The sequence below is a fragment of the Sylvia atricapilla genome, chromosome 13 (genome assembly GCF_009819655.1).
Source record: "Sylvia atricapilla isolate bSylAtr1 chromosome 13, bSylAtr1.pri, whole genome shotgun sequence".
NCBI classification, from domain to species: Eukaryota; Metazoa; Chordata; class Aves; order Passeriformes; family Sylviidae; genus Sylvia; species Sylvia atricapilla.
Window position 1 is genome coordinate 5,862,823 of NC_089152.1, and position 7,295 is coordinate 5,870,117.

The window sequence follows — 7,295 nt, forward strand, 5'->3', positions numbered from 1 at the left end:
CTTTAGTTGGTTCATATATCTGCCAAAGCACAGGTATTGCCTTTGCTGGGGGGACTCATGAAATTCATTACCAGGACCTCGAGGATTTATTAGAATTTCTTTCATGAGGTCAAATCAATCTGAGAGATTTGTGTGAGTTTCCACCCTTTGAGCAGCACTGGGGGTGTGAGGGCCCTGGCTCAGCTCCCCCTGCTAACACAACAGAAACCCAGTATCTGATCTTCCTAAAGGAACTGAGTCATGGTTTCAAAAACCCCATCCAAGCTTTACTGCTCACACCTGCACCGAGCACTCAGAGGTGTGTTCTGCACACATACCTTTGCCATTTCCTCAGCATCTTACTCAACACACATTTCCCAAAAGTACCCAGCTGGCAGCAGCAAGTTCCTTTGGAAGCCAGATCGTGCTTCAGTATGGAATCACTCCAGGGAAGACAACTTGTGTCAGCTGAGAGCCTCACCTATATTTACCTGCTTAACTTTGGGCTCCCTATAACTCTGTGTCTTCATTTGCAACAACCTGATCTGTTAACTACATCCCTGTGCTCTAACCTGCTAGGAAAACTCATTTTTAGTTCTTTCCCACTAAGTGCATAATCAGGTCTTTACCTCTGCTGTGTATAGGGATGGGTGGAGTGGGGGGAAGACTGAAAGAGGGGATGTATTTTTTTTTCAACCTTTTTTAAGAGGTGTGATGTGATTTTTATTGTATGACTATTCACCTGCTTTCTGTGACCTCCTAAGCATATTTAAGAGGGAATTTGACACTGCGACCAAACATGAGGCTGGGAGAGAATTCAGCTAACAAAAACCACATGTGCTCAAGCATTTTGCTTTGCCTTGCTAATATTGAAGAGATTTGTTTTGCTCGGTAAAGCACTTGAATTTCGGCTCAGTCCTGCAGGGGAAAAGCTAATCCTCAAGTTATGGCAATACAGGCAGTTGATATGGGGAAGGAAGGAGGGGCCAGAGAACCACGGGAAGGAGAAAGGAAGGATTCAGCATTTTAGCCTGACCTGACTCCAGGTTCACACGAGAAGAGGTGAAGCTGCAGCTGTCATGCCAAAGGGAAATGCAGTCATTTATAAACCCAAGGAAGTCTCCTGGGAAAGAGAAGTAACATTAAAAAAAAAAAAAAAGGCATTCTTCAAGACTAGAGCTAAGGGCAGGTTTTTCCCACCGTGTGAAAGACCCACTGCAACCAGACCAAACTCTGGCACTCCTCTCAGAGCAGTTCTGGCCAAACTTCCTCCCTGCCCTAGCAGGAGCAGATGCCACCAGCCTTTTCCACATCATCTCTCCAGAAGACCTCCTCCAGTGTGAGAAGCTCCGTCATCAAAGCACACAAATCCATCCCTGTGCTAATATAGAAAAGATCTCATGGGAACAGCTACTGTCCAAAGTCACTGAAGGCTGAGAAAAAAACCCAAATATTATTTTGACTCTCTTTCCCTCCCCCCATCCTGAGTATCACTGTCACTCAATGTTTGACTCATATCTGCTTTTGGTGACCATGTGAAAACTGTTGTCCCGGCAGCTGAATGGGGAATGACCACTATGAATATGCATGATCTGATATTAGTATCTCTTCAGGTATTTCAGCACATCTCAGAGGTGAGAGAGTGAAGCAAGGCTGAGTACTCAGGAGGTTACAGCCACAGCAAACAGCAAATCATTCAGAAAAAGCATTTGATCAACACAGAGACAGAAGATTGTATAGCAAACTGGTCTATGACCTATAGGGCAGAACAACTCAAATTGCAAGAGGGGCTCATGGGGAAGGAAGAAAAAAAAATACAGCCAGCAGGATTCCCAGGCTAAAATAAAAACTACAGCTGCCAGCTGGTTTGTTCACATCGAATATCCAAACTAGGCTTTCTGCTTTCTCTAAAACTCATTTCATAAGGAAAAATAAAATCGGGATAAAAATAAAATTCCTTTCTTACGGCAGTTACTTGGGTTCATGGTTTCTGTGACCTGCCATTGAGAAAGATGTGATGGGAACGCTCCTCCTTGTGCTAAGTGCTCTGGCAGCGAGTGCTTAGCCTGGCAGGGGAGCCCAGGGTTTCACCAAAGGGCAAATTATATCCTGCTAATTGAACCAGCATAGTTTTAGAATCTCCCCATGAGCCTGTCAGGTTTGTGCATGGGCAACTGTGAAGATCTTAATGGACCTGGGAGGCTGAATCAAATAGAAGGACCAGGCAAGAGCAGAGAAAATGGGACACAGCGGGAGGGTATCAAATCCTTTTGGGTTAATAACGCACCTTCCCGGGATGTGAAGCAGATGCCCAGAACTCGGGGCTGTGTTAGTTAATTACCGTACATGAGAAAAACCCAGCAAGGCTCCCAGCACACACAAAGCTTTGGCAGAAAGCGAGGAGGGGCAGGGGAGAGAATCCAGCCTTCCCCGAGCAATTGCAATTAATACATTTGCTGCGGCTTTGTGTCACGTTCCCTCAGCAGCACTCAGCTCCAGTTGTCAGCATCTGTCTGGAACGAGCTGCTCCACGCATGGAGAGGCAAAGGATAAGATTTCAGGAAAGGCTGAAGTCCACTGCTAAGGGATTCGTCCCATATAAATCGCCTGTCAGCTACAGCTGAAGCACAATGTTGGCTGCCCTTCTCCTGGTGAGTAATAACACGACTTCGCTGAATACAGAGGTACCTGACTTCCATAGAAACCAAAGTTTAGTTCCAATCTGATGAGTAAAAGGCAGCTCAGTTACTTGTGAGAGGAGGTACCAACGAGGAAATATAAAGGGGGACTCAAAGGAGCGTCTCTGCTTTTGCTCCTGAATCGTCTCTGATCAAGAGTACAAGCAGAAATGCAACAGCAACACCTGACTGCTGGTAAAAATCCTGACAAATCAAGGATGTGCACAGAGAGGCAATTCCTTTTTCTGAGCATGAGGAATGAGAGCAGGAAAAAAACAGATAGAAAGCACTATTTTTTTTAATTGTCCCAGATGTACTCAGTAGAGAATCTGAGGCCCAGAGAAGCTAAAGAACTTGCTTGAGATGAAATAGAGGGTTGGAAGGTGGATCTAGCATATAAATCCATATGTTATTTGAGCCTATTCAGTACTCTTACCCTGCTTTCTCTCTCATATGGTAACTCATAAATAGGCTTGGGTGTATACCTCATAACAGCATTTATTACATACATACATCTTCCAGCACAGGCAGCCCAGCTCCTTGTGGGATTTGACTCCTGTGTTTAATTGGCAGGCCTGTTTGTGGAACCAACAGGTGCATTAGAAGTGAACAGAGAGCACATTCTCACGTCCCAAAATATGTGCTGCAAACCGTGTTAGGAGAGACTAAGCCAGGGAGCAAACACAAAACCATCCAGCACCGTGCAGCCCCTCCAGATGGCCAGGAGCCCGGGGAGGAGCTCCATGCCCTCCCAACCAAGAGCCTGGGATGCCCTCAGGCTGCCCACACAGGCTCTCGAGGAGGGCTTGAGTCGTTTGCACTGTCTTTTCTTTACCTCTCACACCTCTTCCCATCGGGGATTAATCCCAGAGAATGAGTAACAGGGCTTTCACACTAGATTCACTTTGGCTACAAGAAAAAAAAAAAAAAAGGTACCAGAAGGAAGAAGCAAGATTTTGGAGGCTGTGGCTGATGTGGAATATCCACATTACTGGCCAAACATTGCTCCTGACTCCTCACTCCTTTCTGGTTGGTTTGTATGAGGGTGAGGAGCATCTGATGCTACCAGACTGTGCAGACCCACCTATACCTTAGAAGATGCTGATTTGTGATAGGGACTGGAGAGAAATTTGTCTTTTAATATCTTCCTCCAACTCATTTTGATTCTGCTACCTAAGTGCAAAAATCTGGTCTGATTATGGCTGATTCCAAACCCCTTTAAAGGAACAGCCACATTAAAACAGATGAAAATTTCCCTTGTCCTCACCTTACCAAAATGCTTTTTTCTTTTTAAAATTGATACAAACAAAGAGAATGGCTCAAATGGAAAGAAATTATCTCCATTGATTAAAAAAAAACAACATGGAAAACTTGGGGCCAAAGAGAAGGTAACATCTTCAGACTATGCATGTGACTGACATCTTTTACCAGACCCAGATGGGAGTGATGCCTACAGGAGTGTTTAAAATTAGTCTGGGTAACAGGACTGCTGCTACTGTTGTTGGGAACTGTCCTATAGCCAGATTTATTTCACTCTCAGTGTGTTTTTCCTGATGTTCAGCCAAAGTCTGTCTCCTTGTTTCATTGTTAAGAGTGCCTGTATCTTGGTACCACTCAGTGCCTCCCTCCTGGGAGTTTTTACCCTCAATAACGTGTAGTTTATTTATTGTGACTAATGTATAGTGTATTTACTGTGACTCTTCTCACAAATTTAATCATGGCAATGGGTGAAAAGGGTTGGGGCAGGAAGATAAAGCTTATCATGTGTATCTTAACCCTCATCTCTCACTCCAACAGAGAGGTATTTTCTCATCTGAAGACTACAGATACCCAGTCTGACACAGCAGCTTTTCAACAATCCCAGGAGGCAAAACAACATCTCATGAAACCTGGGACTACATCCCACTCCAAAGGACAAAATGACACACTCTAACAGGATTTTACCCTGTGCAGGACTCAAGTCAATCATTTTCCCCTTGAAAACAAGCTGCAAATAATTGGATAAGCAGTCTCCTATTTCCAGGGTATAGACCAACACACTTGGAGTTGCTCCAGCCCTGCTGCTGTGATAAACTCAGTTTATATTATCCCTTCTGCACACACAGCTCACAAAGAGAAATTGGATTGCTAAAAGCAAAGCAAAGGTAAACACCAGTTTTGGAAGTTCCCTAGTGCCATCCAGGATTCCTCCCCACTCAGTGGTATGTTGGTTGATTTTCAGTACACATTCTTCTCTTCACTGAAACATCCAAGTGCTGTTCAGGAAGACCCAATTATGGAAAAGAAAACCTGCCACAAGAGTACACAGTAAATACACACAGAAACCATTTTACATTGGCCTCAGGACAGTCATACCTTCCCATGATGGAATCATCCCCAGCTGTGTTATGGTTGTCCAAACCACGCTGCTGGTCCCAGTTAGACAAAAAAACTCCTCAAGGCTTGAATCGACCTCATCTAAGTTTGTGCAGATGCCAGAAGGTTTCTCACATTCAGCAAACTGTTTCCCTTGGGCAGAAGCCTGACCACCACTCTTCATCCACCACTGCAGCCCCCAGGGTGGGTTCTTTTGGGGTGGACACCATTGTCTGTCCCCAGGGGCTGTTCAAACCAACAAATACTGATTTAGTCCACCAGGCCCGTCTTCCTGACATTGGCTTTCAAAGGGACCCTAACACAAAGATAACATAGCTGGGCTTGCAAAAATAATGTTATCCAACAATTGCCAGTCTTCCAAACACTCAAACCCTTTCTTGAACAAGGCTTGGAATTTTTTTTCCCCTGACTCAATTAGAAAGCTGCACTCATTTTTCCCTGCCTTTAGCATCTCCCTTTGGTTTCTCCTTCCAAGTTAAGCTGCAGCAGAAGCTGGCAGCCCCTGTTAACAGGAAAAAGAGCACACTCTGTGATCTTAGAGGGGTTTGGACCGGTGATTTATTCTGAACACTACTGTGGAGGAGCTCTCTCCAGGTGTGTTGTGCTAGACAGAGATGCTCTCCAAGATAGGGAGGACAGGTGGTATCTAAAGTGCTTAAAGCCACAGGATAGCACCAACAAATTGGTCAAACAACCCAAGGATGAGGCACCAAGAGAGGTTTGTAGCAAAGGTGGAAGTCTCCTTTCTGAGTTTTGGGAATAACTATATATACAGAGTTATGCCTCAAATGCTTCCATCAGCACACAGCAGCAGTTTTTTAATGTCTGGCTTTCTGAGAGGAATGCAGTTGGCTTTGGCTCCTCTGTTCTGTCTGCTGGGTGAGGAACCTGAAGAGGAGCTAAACCCAGGCAGTCTGGAACAGCAGCATCCCAGCCACCAGATGGGCCAGCCCAGAGCTGCCTTCTGCTGGGGCAGGCTGTGTGTCCTATGGAAATCATTCCTGCCAGGCTGCCCCAAAGTTGTCTTCCAAGATCCATACACACAGGAAAACTCCAGGAAGGTGCCTCAGTCTCGCCAGGCTGTTCTGGATGCCTTTAAATTCTCTGTGATGCCCTCAGGGCTGTGGTAGCCCAAGGATTCTCCAGCAAATGGGACCCTTTTATGGGAAAGTCTAGACTTCCTAATGACCTTGGAAAAGCAGCCAAGTGCTCCTCCACCCAGCCAGTGCTGCCTGCAGGCTGCTGTCTCTGTCCCACTGCCTGGGGAACCCTTCTCCTCCCATGGCTTCATATTCTGCAGCTGCTTTTGGTCTTCAATAGGACAAATCACTTTTTTCACGGACTTTCCTCCCCTGATACTCCTTATCTCTGTGGTAACATAATAATTGCATATCTCCATCATCAAACAGGTGCCCTTGGAGGTACCATACTTCATGCTGTTGACTAAACGCATTTAGCATTTGTTTTGTTTTAAAAAAATAAATTCTAGTAACTTATACATTTCCTGACTGATTTCTACATACACCTTGCAACATTTCCCCTTTGCCAATATTAGGTACACAGCTTCCACTACTTCTCCTCTCCTCACACAGACCTCAGACCAACTCCCACTACATACTCCTGGTAGGTTTTATTCCCCTCTCACCTCCTCAGCCGCACACTAGCTCAGTTTTCTCAGCTCCAACAGGAAAACTAAAGAAACCAGAATGCAAAAAAAACCCCTTTGTAATCTTCCCTTCAGCACCCTTGACCTTTCCTTCCCTATCCACGGGCTTCTAACACAAACCACACAGAGCAGAACCACGGAATGGTTTGGGTTGGAAGGAACCTTAAGAGATCATCTCATTCCAACCCTCTGCTATGGTCAGGGACACCTTTTCCTAGACCAGCACCCCAACGTGCCGTGGATGGTGCCTCTGCACGTTTACAGGACACATCCTCACACAAACCCCTCTGCACTGAGTGGTCCTGACCCAGCTTTTAAGGAAGGAGGAATCTCTCCCTGCTCTCCTCACATCTCCTGGCTGTGAGGCTGCAAACCTCCACACACACATCCCTTCTCTGCACCTTTAAACCTGCTGAATGGCTCAGTTCAGCCCAGGAACAGAGAGTTAGACTCCAGTAGAATTTAATCAGAAGCACAATTCTTTTGGCTCCCCCGGCGCTGACGCAGAGCTCTCTTGCATTATGTTTCCTAATGAGGGCCACCTGAAGCCCAAAACGGTGTCTGAGCACAACACAGTGCTCTCTTTTCATCATGGG